This window comes from Pogoniulus pusillus, chromosome 29, assembly GCF_015220805.1.
Source record: "Pogoniulus pusillus isolate bPogPus1 chromosome 29, bPogPus1.pri, whole genome shotgun sequence".
Taxonomy (NCBI): domain Eukaryota; kingdom Metazoa; phylum Chordata; class Aves; order Piciformes; family Lybiidae; genus Pogoniulus; species Pogoniulus pusillus.
In genome coordinates, this window is record NC_087292.1 from 14,931,483 (window position 1) to 14,949,707 (window position 18,225).

Sequence of the window (18,225 nt, forward strand, 5' to 3'; positions counted from 1 at the left end):
ATGTATAAGCAAAAATAGTCAGATAATGAGAGAAATTAGCTTTGAATAAGTCTCATGCAAAAAAGAAAGAAAAAGAGAAATAGTTACAATCTGCCATGAATTATTCAAGCAGCTCCAAATAGAAATTGCCGCAAATAGCAAGGAGAGAGCTTCCCTTTCTCTACCTTGTGTATGTCCTGCAACAATCCAAACAGCACATTCCACATGGGAAGCTGCCTATGGAGGCTTGCATTGCCTGGGGAAAATGCAACGGGAGGCAACAATACGCAGGGCAGAAGCTGCTCTTCTCCGCCTTGCAGATCTCATCTATATGTTTTAAAGCCATTTTGTGTAACTAGGATCTTTCAGCACGTAATGCCTCTGTTGAAAGCCTGCCACTACACCCAGAGGGATTCAGGGAAAATACTGCAGCCTCAGGGAAGTCTGGGTCCCACAGCTAGGAATTAGGGCTGTGGAGCTGCAAGGGAATCTCTGTTCCTGTATAATTAAGAGTGATTCTTCACTAGAATTGCAGTTTTGCTTCTGTAATACTGATAGCTATTTAGATGCACTACATATATATATATGCATGTAATGTACTGGTTGGTGGCTAAACCTCTGTAAATCTCCTTACAGCAATAGGGTGGAGGGGTAGAATTCGGCGTGAGCATGGTGGTAACAAGGCTCACCTACATTTTCTAGGACATAGCGTGTAAGGATGGCGGTAATCTGTGCTTTTACTTGTCTCAGACTGGAGAGAACAGAGCTCCCCTCTCCAACTTTGGTTACCATGTAACTCCACTGCTGCCTGAGCAAATTAAACAGTTCAAATGCAGAGACGCAGCCTTGCACATCCTGCGTGAGCCCGGCTGGGCAGCTCCCCAGCACCTCTCACACCCAGGAGGATCCTGCATCTTTTCTCCTGCTCCTCTCCCTTTCTCTCAGTCTCTCCTTTTCTTGAAAAATTTGGGTCACCTTGCTTACACCAGCACAGTTTTGCCCAATGTGGAGTGCTTTTGTGCAGCTCCCCAAGGGTAGGAATAAGGTGGGGATTGTTGCTAGAGGGAGAGAGACCGCTAACCTTGCACAGGAATTGAGCTCTCTCCTTCTGAGAGTCTGGGGGGGGGGGGGGGGGGGGGGGATTTACACACAAGCATTTATAGCATTTCTTTTCATACTACCCCAGATGAAAATTCAGATTATTACAAGCTCACAATCTGCAGAAAGATTTTATCTTCCTTAAATGCATAAAGGAAGTCCAAAATATTTTCTTCCTGAGTGTTTGGGGTGGGTTTTTTTTTACTCTTTTTCTTTAAAAACCACACATCCTCCTGCTTTGAAAGCACCACGCATTTGCATGTGCCCACCTCTTGAGAGTGTCTCTCTGCCTTGCCCGAGGAGCATGTGCCTAGCTTGAGTCCCCACGGTGAGTGGCAGAATCTGCCATATGGAGGTCACCTTGTCCAGATCCATAAATAGCTCTTTTTGCTAAGCAGGGAAGGGAAGGAGCTACTGAGAGTAATGAAAGAGGAGGCTAGCTTGCATCCGTGGCACTGATTGGTGCCAGGGTTACAACACGCAGAGACTTGTCATGCCAGCAGCAGCGATACCGTCAATCTGCAGGCACAGAAGTCACCTACTTCCACCACGGGAACATGTGCCAGCCAGTTTTTCATTTCACTTTTCACACAGGGGTTTGGATGCCTTTCAGGAGTTGAGAACAGATACTTTACAAAAGGTGTCCTTGGGGAGACGACAGCAGCTCCCAAGCAAAGGGCTTTGACTGCTTAAAGACACACGTTGGGGTCTGCCAGGTTGGTTCCACGCCGTGGGTCAGGGCAGGAGGAGGTGTTTTGATGAGGTGAAGAAGCAGCGTCAAGAAGGCACAATCCAAGCCCCCCACTGCTGTGCAACGGCACAGGCACGACATGGTTCAGGCACAACCACGTAACTGCCATCAGTTAGTCGCCCAGATTGTGCCAAGGACTTCTCAGCCATGCACTGAAGGTGGAAAGATCAAGATCTGCACATTGTGCAATGAACCTCTTTGCTTTATTCAGCTTTCAAGATACCAACGGCTATGAAAAGGCTGAACCAGAACCCTCTGATAGCCAGCAAGGTGCTCAGCTGGCAGCCAAGTAATTGATACCTCCCTCTAAAAGCAGTCAGGAACATGTCACCTAGCGTGCCACATCAGACTGACTTTCACAGACCAGAAAGCTTATTGTTGTGTTTCCATCACAACATCCTGTGCAACAATGCAAAATTAATGAAAATACGGGGGATAAAGAAATGTTTCCAGGTAAAACACAGGAAATTTAAAGGAGCCAGAGAGGGAGGAGGAGAGAAAACAGGGCTTTTTTAATTTTAACTCAAAAGTATTTTGGAGTGCAATCACCTGATGGCTGCTCAGCATCTACTCTCTTTTTGCTCCAAAATGCTTAGCTTAGATAAGTTGTATGTAAAGGTATGAGGTTAAGCAGGAGGCATAAGGTAGCCATGCACTCAGTTTGCAGCCTTGTAGATAGTTACACCTGGTAGCAGCGAGGTGGTAAGCCAGCCATTACCATCTCCTTGTGCGAGTGATTCCAGTGCTCTCCTCTCTGTCCTGCTAAAAACGATCCCCTCCCATTTGCCAGTATGGGAAGGGAAGAGCACTTATCCCTCCATGACATCTTTTTGCATCCCACAGGCTGCAAATCCCTGGTTTGATCTTGTTCAATGTGGAACATCTGACATGCCTGTGATGGGGAGGCTTTAACCGCTCTCATTCCTTCTTATGATACCCATGACTATAGGATTGGATAAAGGGATGAACAGATGGATGGATCATGTATATACACTCTAAAGCCTTTATCCTTTGCTAGGTGTTGGTTTAAGCAATGCACAGTATTTTTAAATAGCCTCTTCTCTTTTCCCTTTCCCCTTCACAAGTTTTCCTCTATGTTCCTCCCCTCGGCAGTCTCTCCCCCCCCCCTCTCCCATACAAACACTTTGAGCCAGAGTCTTGATATAGAAGAAAAAAAAGAACCCACCCACCATGAAGCAGCCCTAAGCCAGTGTTTCCTTTGTCCTTGCTCTTTAAAAGCTGTAGTTGCTGCTCAGATGAGGTAACGGGCCTCATAACACAAGAAGTATGTTTTTCAGAACTTAATGTCCTCTGCCACAGATGTCGTCTCTGCCAGAGGCTTATTAACACCTCAGAAGAGCAAAGCCCTGCCCACAAAGGGAAGGGAATCTAAAGAAGATACACAAACAAAGGAGGTGAATGTTAAAAGCAGCTAATGAGGGGGAAAAGAATAAAAAAAAAACCTCCACCTTCCCATCATGGCACTTCAGAACAAGTAGCATTGCCAAGCACTGAAAACCTGGGGATTAAAGAGACAATTTAGGAAGACTTGATATGGGGAATGGAAATCTCCTGGAAGACATTAAAAGAACACAGAAGATCAGCACACGTACTTGGGGAAAAGAAGAAAAACCCAAGAAAAAAAAATCATATATGGCCAACTTTGCATGGACTACCAGAAAAGCTCTTTGGAAATAATCAGGCACATTTGTTTCCTAGAAGGTCCTAGAAGAGAAATTTAAATTTGAAAGGAAATGGAAGCAGGGGGACACGCACGAAGCAGCTTCATTATCAGAAAAGATCCTCGTTCAAAGGCACTTACTGAGAGCACAAACCTGTCTGTTTACAAACTGCTTTAGTTCAAACCAATCCTCTTAGAAATACCAAGAAGTACTCACATAAAATATTCACCTCACTGACTTGTCTTTCCTGCTTCAGAAGGGCTATGCGTTGCTTTTGAACTGGTTTCCCCCCCCCATCCATTGTTACACTTTGTTTTCTTCAGCAGCATGGTTTGGTTTCCAGCATGCAGCATTTGGAGCACAAACCTGAACATAAGAAGTTCCATCTAAACAGGAGGAAGAACTCCTTTAATTGAAGCATGATGGAGCACTGGAGCAGGCTGCCCAGTGGCATGTAGATACCTGAAGATATTCAAACCCCACTTGAATGTGTTCCTGTGTGACTTTCTTTAGGTGAACCTGGGGGGTTGGACTCAATGATCTTGGGACGTCCCTTCCAACCTTCATCACTCTGCAATTCAGTGATTCGTGCCAAGGTTGTCAGGCACAGACCGGCTCAGGTACTGCACAGGCATCCCAGGGGACCCCTCACCACCTCATGCACTGGGAGGAGGCTTCTTTACCATTCCTTTCCAGAGCAGCTGAAAAGTGATGAAGATGTCTTTTTACTCCTTAGGAGACAGATGTGGGGAAGCTGAGAGATCATAAAGATCAGGATTTTTTTGCTAGAGCAAGATGCTTGCTCAGAAACATGTTTCACTAGCAGGAATGTGGCAGAGGGCTAGGATCAGACTGGAGAGTAAGACTTCCAGTATGAGAAACAGATGGGTAAGAAGTCTTTACAGGGCCACAAAGATCAAAAGAAATAAATAAGTCAGGAGACTCAAAAGGATGCTAAGACTGAGCTCGGCCACAGCAAGGACAATAAAATCAGCCCCTGTGAGACTGCTGCTATTTAAAGAAATGTTTCATATGGAAATGAAGAGCCCATGGAGGGCTGAGCTGGGTGCACAACACACCTAATACTGAAAGTGCCTGGCATTTATCCCCAGCACAGCACACATGGGCTGCAGGGATCCTAAGGTGTCTCTTGGGGGTTGTGAAAACTCAGGGGAGCTAAAAGGATTCAAAGAACACTTAAGCAAGGTTAGATGCTCCTCTCAGTGCTGCAAGAGCTGGGTGGTAATTAAAGTCCTTTATTAGTTAAATTGCATTCACTTGTCCAAAGGGAGATAATTTTTTAGCATGGGTCTTGGTGCTTCTTGCCCTTTGTATGATCAAAGTCAGTTAATAAACAGAAGTTATCCTGAACTGTTTCAGACTGGGCTGAAGCTGCAGTGAGCAACCCAGCCTTTGAAAAAAAAAGATGCACTACTGAGGTGTCCAGGTCCAACATCAGGGCTGGAAGCCCCCATGTCGATAAGGACCTTGGAGAGGACAGTGCAACAGCTTAGTTAATCAGTCATTGTGGATGTCCCCATTCTGGAAGTGTTCAAAGCCAGGCTGGGCTGGGACTTAAGCAACCTAGCCTAGTGAAAGGTGTCCCTGCTCATGGCAGTGGAGTTGGAACTAGGTGATCTTTAAGGTGCCTTCCAATTCAAACCATTTTATGATTCTGTGATAGTTTTTGGTACTTTGAGGCTCTCCAGTACAGCCATGCCAACTAGTCATGTCCATGGAGAGGAGATGCATGGAGCCCAGCTTCACCCCCAGGTCAAGCAGCACGTCTTGGGCACTGGCTGCACAGCAAGGCAGATGGGCCTTTGTCAGTGTCCAACCCCATTTTATCAGCCATCCTTGCTTGAGCAGGGCTGAGCCAGCCTGAAAGATGAGGATCATTCAAAGGGCAGGAGGCTGCAGTTTGCTTCAGATGGTGCAGTCTTGGATTGCAGTCAAAGAACTGAATCTTCTGCAGAGATTAACAAGCTCCACAGGTGCAGGGGAAGAACACAGGAGGAGAAAAACACACAGTATGGAAAAGTGCCCACTGCCTGACTTGCTGGTGAAGCTGTTAAACAACTGCCAGTGGGTTTTCTGGAAGGAGGTCAGGAGAAGCCAAGGTGTGGAAAGCAAGAAAGCAGCAGCTGCCGATGCTCCACAGCCAGCACTAGGAGATACAATCTGATCCTTTGTGTATTTTGTGAGGTGCCTTGTTGGAATCCAAGGACACAGAAAACTAGTTTGTGAAGTAATGCTGGTGTCAGAGCAGCACCCTCCCTGTGCTGGAGCTGTTCCACAGAGTGGGGCTAATTCACCTTTTGTCTGCCTAATAACACTGAAAATCTGAACCTTTCCCATCAGAAAGGTTGAGTTATTTCATGCTACAACCCCCTTGCAGACAGCCTGACAACAGAACAGGCTCTGCAGATCATTACTGAGTCACAACCAGCCTCAAACAGCACTTCCCAAAGCCTTTCTGCCCCATGGAGGATAAGAAGTGTGGTGGGGAAATACCAAGCTTCTCCGGGAAGGGCTGTAAATAGCATCAAGTGGGTATGGCAGCAAAAGCAGTGCAATAATAAGAAAGAAGAGCTGCTGAGATGATCAGATCCTGGCATTATACTCCCCAAACACTCCTGAAGCCTCCCAGCTTCCATATGGCTCATCAGACACATACAATAACATGCTCTCTTGGAACATTCAGTCCTATAGAAAGGGAAACAAGAAACACAGCCACGTCCTGGCGCTCCCGCACACGCGCACACAAAGGCAGCGCCGGAACCCAAGACAAAAGGAACAGGAGCAAATTCTGTGCTGGACTCGGCCTCCTCCAGGCTTCCTGCTCACAAGCTCGCCGTGAACATCAAGCCTTTGGGGAGATGGTTGATGTGCTGCTTCCTTCCAGGGCACATATCCCAGCAAGCCACCAGATGCTCGGGTGAGGCACCTCTAGGCAGATGACCCAGTTGTGGGCATGATGGAGACACCGTGCAAAGCCAGGCTCCTTAGGTGCATTTGCAGGTTGGTGTTGCACATCAGTAGGTATTGCCCAGGACTTCCACAAATCTGCAGCTCCATGCTAGCCTGCTGGAAATCTTGCCTGTAAGCAAGCTGGAGAGCAATTCTGCTAGAGAAAGCAAAGCTGTGCTGAAGTGACTGAAGGTGGTGGTGGCTCTGTGCAGAGCTGTTGTCACATCCACCTTGGTGGACAGCTGAACAGGGCCTTGTCAAATCCTCAACCCTCTGTGCTATCAGCAGAGCAGGGTTTTAATGGAGCAAAAGGTTTTATTAGCTCTGCAAGGAAAACATGGCTGCTCCCTGGGTGTTTCCTGGAAGATGTCCTTGTGTGACAAGTCTGTCCTGTCCCAGAACTGTTTGAGTCATGTTCTCAACTGACTTCAGCATTTTATTGTCAGCCTGAGGAAGGATCAGGCCTGTGGTAAACCACAGGAAAACTTCTCAGTCATGGCTTGTAACCATGAAAACTCCTTCTCCAGCCTACTGAGGCTTAAATAGATGCAGCTTCAGTTTCTGTGATTCTCTTCCAAGACTGATAAGCCAGCATTTGAATTACTTGGTTTTCAGTCTTCTGGTCTCCAGTTTGAGAAACACTTGCAGTTCTGCCAGCCTGGCCTGCCATCTTTTTCCTTCTATGAGGCTTTAGAAAGAAAAAATAAAAGGACAAATGATCCTTTTCAAAAAAATATTTTTCCAAGTGGGGGGCTCCTTCACACCTCTACTTGCTTCTAAGGTCCACTGCATCTGACTACCTGAAATGTCTTTGATGTTTTCTCCTTCCTCATGGAGGAGCATGTTTATTTATTTTTTTTTTCATCATAAGCAAAACCTAATTCTTGGGTTTCTTGTAAAAATTCTTCAACCAGGCTCCTTGAGGAGTAAAGCAGGCATACAGAAAGTTAATGAGAAATTCTCCCTCTGCCCCTGAGGACTGAAAAGGGGATAATTTAGGTAATATTTGGAACCAGCTCTGACCCTTTTAAAGACTCTCTGGCATCGCTAGAGGAGGAGGAGGCAGAGGAGAAGGTGAATCTGACTGTCCTACATTTTCCTTGTGGATGCTACCACAGCTACTAGTGTGTGGTTTTCCCTCAGCAGTTCTCCCAAGAGGGCTATGAAGAACTGGGTAGAGCGGAATCTCAGAGCTGAGCCCTGTGCCTGTACCCAGGCAGCTCCTGCGTGGTTCCAGCCTCCTGGTAATAAGTGCTAATTCCATCATTTCCCTAACACTGGACACCCAGAAAGCTGATGACTAGTTATGGCACCTTCTGCTGGATGTGATCATCTTGTAATATCCTAATTAGCTGGATCAGCTTTCCTCATCACCACGAGCAGTGAGTGAACATCTCCCTCTGCCCAGGATAGGCTCTCCTCCCAACTCCGCTTTGCCGCGCTTCTCCCTGGGAAGCATTTTGTGATACTTTGGATCCCTTGTAAACCGTATTCTTCATTTTGGGCAGTCTTTCAACTCCATGAAAGTTACACGTTGTTTTCATTTCTTCTCAAGTACCTCAGGTCAAAGAAAGACCTGTGTCAGTGGCTTTAAAAGCCTAATAAAGTCTTTCACCCAGAGACCTGCTTGCTGGCGCAAAGTCAGGGAAAACAAACTAAGTCATCGAGTGTTGTTCAAACTGTCAGATCCTTTTCAGCATGCTCTTCCTGCCAGCCTGTTCGTGTGCATTTGGGGGCTGGGATGGGGAGGAAAGGGAAAAAAAGAAGGAGAAAAAAAAAAAAAGGGAAGAAAAAAAAATCCTGATGGCAGAAAGCCCATGGAACAACTGGCACCTTTCCAAAGCAGCCTCCCCCCTAGCCCCCAGCCTGCCTTCATGGGCACAGGCGTCTGCCAATCTGTTCTGCACACACACACAGACACACTGCACAACACAAGCAACCAAATGACTTTCCAACAACTTTGCTCACAAGTGCCACTCTACTCCAACTTTGGCACTTTGCGCTTTCCCCTCACCCCCGCCTCTCCAGGCTTTGCCTCCCAACAAGCTGGACAGGTTCCAGTATTTAAAAGCCCATTTAACCACTCCCTTTTGTTTGGAAATGCTAAGCCTTGATCTGATTTTATCGACCCTGCCGTGCCAAGAGGAGGAGGATGCTGAGGGTTTTTGAGGATCCTGCAATGAACTGAAAAGCTCCAGGAGCCCTCCAAGCTTCAGGAAGGGCTTTGCCCACTTTGCAGCAGCCCTCGTGCTATTGAGAAGCCCCTGAAGTAGAGCATGTACCATTTGTGGGACCACACAGGATGGTCTCCACTTCTGCTTTTGTGCCCATTTCTCCCTTTAGAAACTTCATTATTGGCATGTTTAGGAGCCGAGACTCAGTGCCATGCTTGGCTGGCACTGTCTATTGATGGTTAAATAGTTCTTGACACTCTTAGCCTTGTTCAGTGCTGCTATGCCCAGGAAAAGCAGAGTGACAGGGGAGGGAGGCAAAGAGGCAAGAATAGGACCTCTGCTCTGATTGACAGTTGTAATCTTCTTGGTATTGTTAGGAGACATCTTCCTGCACTTGATAAACCCAGCATGATTACATGAAACATATCCTTTTAAAATATGTTTCTCTTTTCCATAGAGCAAGTAAAGCCAATTGCATTTAGAGCTAATTTCAATTCCTTTGTACAGTGCAGCATTTGGATGCCCTCTTAAGGATGCAAGGATGGAAAGTTCGCCTTATCAACAGCCTTTGCTCACAATCCCAGAGCAGCTCTTACCATCAGTGCTACAAAGGCCTGATTACAAGTTGGACAGAGCCACAGAGCTCTGGGGTAACAGAAGACCCTTCCCAAAAATCTATCTCCCTTTCTCACGTGGTTACTCTTTAAGGCAGCTCTGGAGAGGAGGGATAAATTCGCTCTGCTACTTAGTGTGTGTGGGAAGATGATACCAAACACTGACTACCAAGACCATCAGCCACAGGAAAAGACATTTTGGTCTGATTCTTGACATCCATCACCCCACCAGTTCTGTGCTGCTGCTGGTCATGATGCTGCTGAATGGGGAAGAAATTGAACATCCATCCAGCTGCTATAAATTTGAATGAATAAGAATAGTTCCTCATCCGTGGCAATTTACACCAATCAAGGCTCTACCTTCATGTATCTGGCAACCTGGAGGAAGGAATCTGCCTCCTGCTAGGCAGATACTGACAGGGTTTTGACTGTCCTACACTGGCTCTGCCCTTTTCTGCTTTTCATTTTCCCCTATAGAGAAAATATAAATGAAGAAATGATGAGCAAGCAACTGTGGTCAACAAAAGCAGCAAGATCATAGAAATGTAGAATGGTTTGGGTCATAAGAGACCTTAAAGATCATCTAGTTCCACCCCCCCATCACCATGAGCAAGGACAGCTTCCACTAGACCAGGTTGCTTAAGGCCTCATCCAGCCTGGCCTTGAACATCTCCAGGGAGGGAACATCCACAACCGCCCTGGGCAACCCATTCCAGTGTCTTACCACCCTCACTATATCTTCCTAGCATCCAGTCTAAATGTCCCCTCTTCCAGCTTAAAGCCATTGCCTCTAGACCTGTTAAGCTCTTGTGAAAAGCCCCTCCCCAGCTTTCTTGTTCCAGAGAGACCCTGTCTAAAAATTCACATAGAAACAGAGACTTAGGGCTTTGAGAAGAGCAGAGCCTGGAACCATGTCACTGAAAAACAAATGACACACAGACACTAGCCAAGCAACTTGCCTTGGTCCAAACAAGTCAGATATTTTTTGGTATCCCGCAGCTTCAAAGAGGGTAACAGGCAGCTGAGTGCTGCTGCTGAAGATCACGTTAGCCTTACTGGATTATTCAGGTCATGCTAAACAGCAAATTCAGTGGATTAAAAGAGCCCTCATTCCCGCTGTGCAGTTTTAACAGCCTTCAAGTTACACAGAGGGGCTGAGGATGCTCTGTAAGTCGCATGCCTTGTGCAGCACTTTATAGTCAGACAAGCTCAGCAAGGGGCATCTGCCTTCCTAAAAATTGCCATTGACCCATTCCTGTTTAGGAACATTGAGAAACCAATGGACTCGCCCAGCAGCTATGTGAAAACCTCTTTGCCAAGCCATGCAGAACTCACTTTTGTGTGCGCAGTGTATCGGCATTGTGTTACCATGACAAAACCAAATTACCACCATTGAGGATAGCCTTTGCTAACACAACAGCCCTTCTATAGCAATATACTCGTGTGCACAAATGATAGCACAATGGAGTGGATGTGTAACTGCTACTGGATCTCTGTAGTAGTGGTGAACAGTTTTTCAGCTCCTTTCTTGCCTTACCCGAGTTGTTCTCCATGCAGGAGTCGGTGTAAAGTTCAGCAGCACTAAGCTTGGTGCAATGTTGTGGTCTCCTGTTAACCTGCTGTCCCTGCAACTGTTACAGAGCAAGGCAGGGTGTCCCCAGTTGTCACTACAAAACATCTGGGGAGGTTTCTGCTGTGCCAAGCACCATCCTGGCTCTCATTATGGGCCAGTGAAACTGTAGGTGTTCCTCTATAATGACCAAAATCAACATGGTACCACCTGAGTGCTACCAAAATCACTCAGTCACTAAAGCTGCATTTCAGATGTCAATTAAAAGAGGCTTTTCAAAATTGTTACTAATGAATCATAGAATCATTTAGATTTGAAAAAATCTTTTGAGTTCATCAAGTCCAACCATTAGTTCAGCACTTCCAAGTCCAAGATGTTGTACTGCCTGGGAAATGAGGTTTTGGGACAGGAAAGAAGAGAAGCACCCAACTTTCTCACCCTGTCACACACTCACCAACTTGCTCATGAGCCCAGCACACAATGACAGAATCACAGAATCAGACAGGGTTGGAAGAAACCACAAGGATCATCTGGTTCAAACCTGCTTGCCATGGACAGGGGCACCCTACCCTAGAGCAGGCTGCACACAGCCTCATCCAGTCTGGCCTTAAACACTTCCAGGAATGGGGTCTCAACCACCTCCCTGGGCAACCCATTCCAGCCTCTCACCACTCTCACGGTGAAGAACTTCCTCCTCACATCCAGTCTGAATCTCCCCACCTCCAGCTTTGCTCCATTCCCCCTAGTCCTGTCACTGCCTGACATCCTAAAGATGGAGCCAATGGAGCCACAGCTCTCCAGAAACAGTTTGCAAAATGCCTGCTGCTGAGATAGACAACTGAGGTGGGATGTCTGACATCTAACAGAGGTATAAACTGGGCAGTTCCCTTCTTTTCAGGGCAGTGGTGATGGGGTGTCTCTTATCCCTTACTGCCCATGCTGGAAGACTCATAGGAATTAAACATTATTAAGACTTCTACCTCTGTCATAACTGGCAGAAATTAGTTGGCAGGCTTAAAAAATATTACAGAAACTGATAGACAGAGACACCTACACACTGCTTGGCATAGCACAGAACTGGCTTCCTGAGAAAAACATGGCTAAAAATGAAAATGGTCAGACCCTGAGTGGGTCAGGAAGTGGATGTGAGCTTGCTGGTAGTGGGCAGGCAGAGTCCTTGTGGAGGCAGATAACTCTCCAGAAATGCAACGAGCAATGTGAAAGAGAAGGATTTGGCTTAGAGTAAAATGCTAAACCATGCACAAAGGTTTAGGAGAACAATTATTCCCAAGACTAACCTCAATCAGCAGCTTCACAGAGTAGCTTTGACCTCACAGTCAGCAAGTTATGGGCTCAAGTCCTACACCCTCACCCAAAGGTCCAAACTAAAGCTGAAGCAGTTAATTTTCCATGCACGCTTATCATTGTGAAGCCAGGATACAAAAATGACCCTCTAAGAAAGTCCTCCACAAGTCAAACCTTACTTTTTGCTGATATGACAAAGTGCAGCATGCCACAGGAACTATCTGACACAGGATTTTTCACAAAAGCTTGCAGACATTTCTGGTTTGTTGGGGTTTTTTTGGTTTGTTTTGTTGTGGTGTTGGTTTTTTTACAGCTAAGAAAAATCACCAAGAGCTTCCACAAAGGACTTCTCGAGGGTAGAAGACGGTAAAGCTGAACATTCATCACCATCAGATCAGGGAGCAGATGGAAAAACCACAGAAAGAGGTTGCACTGAGTTTGCTGTTTCTTTAAGTCGCTGATGGATTCACACATGATGCAACTAGACACAACACAGCACTTGCATCTTCCTGCATCAGTGATTCTGCAGACATAGATCTTCCCACCCTCCTCTTCCCCCTTCCAAGGCCCAGACATATTTTTTGTCTGCAACTGGATACAATCACATTCTGCATACAAGCCCAGCAAAACAAAACATCCCATTTTCAGTTCACAGAGCTGCCATGGCAGGAATAAATATTATGTTGTTTGTTGGGGGTTTGCTTTCTGGTCGCTGCTGTTTTGTTTTCCAAAAGCATTGTTCTGCACAGCAGTCTGACAAAATGTATTCTTCCTGATTCAAGACTTTGCAGCTAGCTGCATTGTGGCCACATTCTCACAGAAAAATCCAGCCCTTCCAAGCCAACACCCAAACTTCTCTAAAATCTCAACCTCTAGAGAAGTTTCTACATCTGTAAATCCAGGACAAACAGTGGGTCTCCTTCTGATTCCAGCAGAAAACCATCAAACACGAGGTCTCAGAAGTATCATCATGATTTGCAAGAAGATTACATCTTTGCCTTTGCCTCTCTGCTTGGAGCACACCACAGCTGAAGGAAGGCAGCTGGACAGAGACAAACCCACTCCAAGCTAACACATTTGAACTTGCATCAATTCGGAAACACAGTAGCCCCAAGGAGTTTAGGAGAAAACACTCTGAGGTGCAGCAGCCCTGCATCAACCACTGTTGTGTTTTCAGAGGCATGCTGCTTGGCATTGCTGAATTCTAGTCAAGCAATGAGCCCTCCTTGGAAAAGGAACCTGCCCAAGATTGGGCTTTAAGATCCTGACACAGATTCACCAAGCTCATACACCTACAAAAGAGCCTGAACTCTCTGTGCAGGGGACAGCTTTGGGAATTAGCATCCTTTTTCTCCTCCTCTCTCCCTTCTCACTTCAATTGCCTGATCTGATGGTAATTTTCCTCTCCCTGTTGCCTCCCTCCCCATCCTTCCTTTCTCTCTTCCCACTCTGCCAGCCAATGACAAAAATAGAGATGAGAAAAGATGCAAACTCATAAAAGAAGGGATTTTTCCATCTTTTAATGCAGAGGGGGATTAGTTTGCACGCTGTCTCACTGCAAAAGCATCCCAGGTTAGGCAGGTGAGATTTGAGGGGTGGCTGTGTGATGCGTGGAGCCAAGCCTACCCCTTGACCTCCAGCTCCCTGCCTGCATTGCCTTCAGCTTTATTGAAGGCACTCGGCGTGAAATGGTTTACAGCGACGATGCTCTGTGCTTTCCGAGCAGCCTTTGTGCAGAAGGAGCAGTTGTATCAAACCCGCGCCCTGCGTGGTGTGCTTACCTTTAGCTGGTGTACCTGGGGAGGAATGGTTCCCTCGTTTTGCATCACTAACAGAAAGAAAATGCTTCTGTGCAGACCCTGGTTCTGCAGCTCAGCAAACATGACGCTGCCATGCTCCAAGGTTAGAACCCATTTAAAGAAACCCAAGTTACCGACAACTCAAGAGTGAAAGGAGAAAAATTAATCAATGCTTACCTTGGAGTTTGGCTGGTTGGACTTGCAGGTTTCTGGTTCCTCAGCAGGAACTGCTTCACTGGGCTTTTTTTTGTGGCTAGAAAAGGAAGAGAAAACTGTTGTGAGACCAAATCAAAAGCAGAGATCACATCAACATTACGTTGATTGTATGAACACATGTAGCTTTAGGAAGCTCTGTTTGTTCCAGGGTTTGGGTTTTGGGTGGTTTTGCAGCTGATCAGATTCATCTTTGCAAAATAAATACAAAAAGAAATTCATTGTGGGTTCAGCCTCAGTTTTGTTGGACAACATTAGTGCTCGGCCTCCAGTCACTTCACATGTTGTATCACAGTATCACAGTATCACAGTCTCACAGTATCATCAGGGTTGGAAGAGACCTTACAGATCAAGTCCAACCCTTTACCACAGAGCTCAAGGCTAGATTAACTAGGTTGGAAGAGACCTCTAGGATCATTGAGTCCAACCCATAATTAGCCCTTCTAATTAACTAAACAATGGCACTAAATGCCTCATCCAGCCTCCTCCTAAACACCTCCAGGGATGGTGACTTCAGCACCTCCCCGGGCAGCCCATTCCAGCTCCTTCCTACCTGTCTCAGTTTAAGGCCATGAGCTACCTGGGATTGGAGGACAGAAAGGACTTATTCCTGGGCTGCATCAAGAGAAGTGTGGCCAGCAGGGGAAGGGAGGGGATTCTGCCCCTTTACTCTGCTCTTGTGAGACCTCACCTGCACCCCACTGTATGCAGTTTTAGAGTCCACAGTATGAAAGGACATGGAACTGTTGGAGTGAGTCCAGAGGAGGCCACCAAGATGCTCAGAGGGCTGCAGCAGCTCTGCTCTGAGGACCAGCTGAGAGAGTTGGGGCTCTGCAGCCTGGAGAAGAGAAGGCTTGGAGGAGACCTTGTAGAGGCCTTCCAATATCTGAAGGGGGCTACAGGAGGGCTGGGGAGGGACTATTGACAAGGGCTTGGAATGACAGGATCAGGAGAAATGGGTTTGAACTGGCAGAGGGGAGATAGAAACTGGATGCTAGGAAGAAGTTGTTAACAGTGAGGGTGGGGAGACACTGGCACAGGTTGAGGGTGCTAAGACCCTGGCACAGGTTGCCCAGGGAGGTTGTGGAGCACAGAAGCACCCAATGTGATCAAAGATCACATTGGGTGCTTCTGTGCTCCACAACCTCCCTGGAGATGTTCAGGACCAGGTTGGATGAGTCCTTGAGCAACCTGTTCCAGTGGGAGGTGTCCCTGCCCATGGTGGGGGTCTGGAACTGGAAGATCTTTGGGGTCCCTTCCAACCTAAGCCATTCTATGGTTCCTTTTGAAGAACAAGAATGAAGATACTGGACACTGATTAGAAGTTTAAGGGGAGATTCTACTCACAGGTGCATGTATGCAGAAGGCAAGCAGGTAGAATGGATCTATCCACAAGCTAGGCCAAGTCTATCAGAGCAAAACCTTCCAGAATCTTCCACCGCTTCCACCTTCAGCAGGCCTAAGAGCAGGCCCAAACTGCCGTCGCCAGCTTAGGCCTACAGGGCCTCAGTAGGCTGCGTGACGCAGCTCAGAACTCCCTGCCAGCTGGAAGCCTTCTCCCACACACAGAACCTAAGTGGTGACTCGATCTGCCCGGAGGGAAGAAGTGAAGGGAGCAAAGGCAGGGACCTGGGGTGAAGAGGAGGCAGCAGTGTGCCCAGGTGGGCAGCAGAGCCAATGGCATCCTGGGCTGGCTCAGGAGCAGTGTGGGCAGCAGGACAAGGGAGGTTCTTGTGCCCCTGTGCTCAGCACTGCTCAGGCCACCCCTGCAGTGCTGTGTCCAGTTCTGGGCTCCTGAATTCAAGAGAAATGTTGAGGTGCTGGAAGGTGCCCAGAGAAGGGCAGCAAGGCCGGGGAGGGGCCTGGAGCACAGCCCTGTGAGGAGAGGCTGAGGGAGCTGGGGGTGTGCAGCCTGCAGCAGAGGAGGCTCAGGGCAGAGCTCATTGCTGCCTGCAGCTGCCTGAAGGGAGGCTGTAGCCAGGTGGGGTTGGGCTCTGCTGCCAGACAACCAGTGACAGAACAAGAGGACACAGCCTCAAGCTGTGACAGAGGAAGTTCAGGCTGGATGTTGTTAGGAAGTTGTTGTCAGAGAGAGTGTTTGGCATTGGAATGGGCTGCCCAGGGAGGTGGTGGAGTGGCTGTGGCTGGAGGTGTTGAAGCCAAGCCTGGCTGGGGCACTCAGTGAGATAGCTAAGGGGAACCCAGGCCCCTCCCCAGACTACCACACTTCCTCATCATTCGAAGCTGAGACTAGTTCCAGAACTGCTCTGGGACATCCCATCACATCTCACCTAAGTTTATCACTAAACTCAGGTTTGTTTGTGTTTTTTTCTGCTCCCCAACTGAGCAATGAAAACAACTGAAGGTTAACAACAGATGAATTTGCAGCTATCAGCAGTACAGCTCCCAGGATGACCACTTGCACGAATCAGGGCAAACTCCTCCAGTCCGACAAACGCCTTGGCAAACTTCTCAGCCATTTCTGAACGCAGAGCGAAGGTCCTGAGCTGGGTTCCTTGAGCAGAGCATGCTGCTTGCCCTTGTGAGCAGGTGCTCATTGCTCTTTATTTCTACTCCATGCTGATCTCTAAACTGAAAGGTCCTGTCCCTCACCTCCATGCATCACACAGTCACTTGTACTGGCACAAACAATGTTTGTGAAGGAAAGATTTGAGAAGAGATACTGAGCCCAGAGCTTAACCAGCCTAAGGGACAGTGTCATGATGCTGGTGATTGATGTAGCTAACTGATCACTTCTCAGTGGACCACCTACAGCTCTCCACATTTAGAATCATAGAATCAACCAGGTTGGAAGAGACCTCCAAGCTCATCCAGTCCAACCTAGCACCCAGCCCTAGCCAGTCATCTAGACCATGGCACTAAGTGCCTCATCCAGGCTTTTCTTGAACACCTCCAGTGACGGTGCCTCCACCGCCTCCCTGGGCAGCCCATTCCAATGGGAAATCACTCTCTCTGGCAAGAACTTCCTCCTAGCATCCAGCCTAGACTTCCCCTGGCACAACTTGAGACTGTGTCCCCATCCAGGGATGTGAAACAACAAAATATGACCACAAACCCAAAATTATTCCCTTTATGTTTGGGTGTTTTGGCTTTTTTTTAATGAATGCTACTTAGTAGAGCTACATAAATCATCTTCTCTAGAACGCATTGGTCTGGTCTTCTTAAAGACATTTCAGAGTTCACCAAAAGAACTTTTCTCAGAAGATAGATTTATTAAGATTACAATCTTCCCTGGAAATCTCACTGTAAATATTTTTTAACCTACTTTTCTTCCTCTCTCCCTCCCCAGGAGCAATTTGTCTCACATCAGTGCTCTGCCATTCTCAGATCCTATGAGTCCTTCTGCCTTGATGCTTCTTGGGATAAAACGATCTTTACCAGTGACTCTGATAGAGCTGATTTAAAGTGGTCTTTCACAGTTCTTCTCTCTCCTCTTTGCTATTGCAGCTGTAATTGCTGCTGGATTTAATTTCGTGTTTTAAAAAGCCAAAACTGAACCAACCAACCAAATAAACAAAACCACAAAACAAGGAAACTAAACATAAATAACCTAAAAGGCATCTTCAACCCCTCTCCCCCCACAATCTGCATCCCTTCCTGCCAGAAATGACCCCACACATCGGTGCTCAGGATGGCAGTGAGGCTGTGCGAGCCAGATGGGAGCTGCTGAAGACCTCCAAGATCAAGCCACCAGCCTTCAAATTCTGACATTTGGTCGTGGGTGGCAGATTTCTTCCCTTCACACTTAAAAACATTGCAAACCAGAGTGGTTCTGTCTGATGAGGAATTGGAGGCTGATTAACCTTATCTTCTTCTACGCAGATGCAGATGTGGAGAAACAATTTCCTACCCACGTTGGCCAGAACTGGTGTTTGGATTGTTAGCCAGTGCCATCCCAAGCCTTAAACCCTCAGTGTGCTGCACAGACCTCAAGCAGGGATATGGTGCCATTCTCTATGTAGGAATCTGGAGGGAAATAAAATTCCCTCTTTCCTATGCTGCCCTACAATCACCCTGGAAACCAGCCCTGAGTTTCCCTAAACCTTTAG

The 18,225-nt window shown here is 47.1% G+C and overlaps 1 long non-coding RNA gene across 2 annotated transcripts in view; it reads right to left on the bottom strand.

Annotated features, from left to right (window-relative positions):
* The window catches only part of LOC135188205 (uncharacterized), a 227,934-nt gene that overhangs the window by 171,249 nt on the left and 38,460 nt on the right, over window positions 1–18,225 (bottom strand). For both annotated transcript variants that reach the window (XR_010307608.1, XR_010307609.1), the window contains exon 2: window positions 14,120–14,195. This is a non-coding gene — a long non-coding RNA (uncharacterized LOC135188205). The remainder of the gene's footprint in view (window positions 1–14,119; window positions 14,196–18,225) is intronic.